Genomic DNA, 608 nt, shown 5'->3' with positions numbered 1-608 from the left:
TGAGTTTTAAAAACAATTTCCTAAATTGGTGTGTTAGACTGGATTCTCTAGAGAAACAAAACCAGTAAAGCTTATATAGAGAGACAAGGAGAGATCTATCTTAGGAAAATGGCTCACACACTTATGGAAGCTTGGAAGTCCAAAGGTCTTGGATCAAACGTCAAACTTGAGGCTTTCCCCGACTCACACAGCTATAGGTGCTGAGAAGCTAAAGGTTGGCAGGCAGCGTACTGGCTACTGACTCCAACGAATGATGAATCCAAGATCTTCAGGCTGAATGGTGGATTGTTCGTTCACAGACAGTTGTAAGCAGCCCAACAGAATCCTATCCACAGAAGAGTATCTCTTTTCCCAGGATGTCCATAAATATACTAGAAACAGGCCACACCCTGAGGGAAACTTCCTTTCAATGGATTGGCTGCTCAAAACATACGCATCTGATACCATCCTGGGAATAACCATATCACAAGTGCTTAAACCACACAGAATTGTGGCCCAGCCAAATTGACACAGAGCTCCAACTATCACAGTCCACCCCTTGTCAACTTGGCAGTTGTACACATCTTCTTAACCATGTATAATCTCTAAATAAGGACAATTATAAAGTC

At 42.3% G+C, this 608-nt stretch overlaps 1 pseudogene; it reads left to right on the top strand.

The window, feature by feature from the left end:
* Positions 1-608, top strand: part of LOC103210305 — an 85,619-nt pseudogene that overhangs the window by 46,644 nt on the left and 38,367 nt on the right.

Source organism: Orycteropus afer, unplaced genomic scaffold (genome assembly GCF_000298275.1).
Source record: "Orycteropus afer afer isolate SDZICR_OR568_19922 unplaced genomic scaffold, OryAfe1.0 scaffold00584, whole genome shotgun sequence".
NCBI classification, from domain to species: Eukaryota; Metazoa; Chordata; class Mammalia; order Tubulidentata; family Orycteropodidae; genus Orycteropus; species Orycteropus afer.
This window is presented reverse-complemented; position numbering and strand designations above follow the sequence as displayed.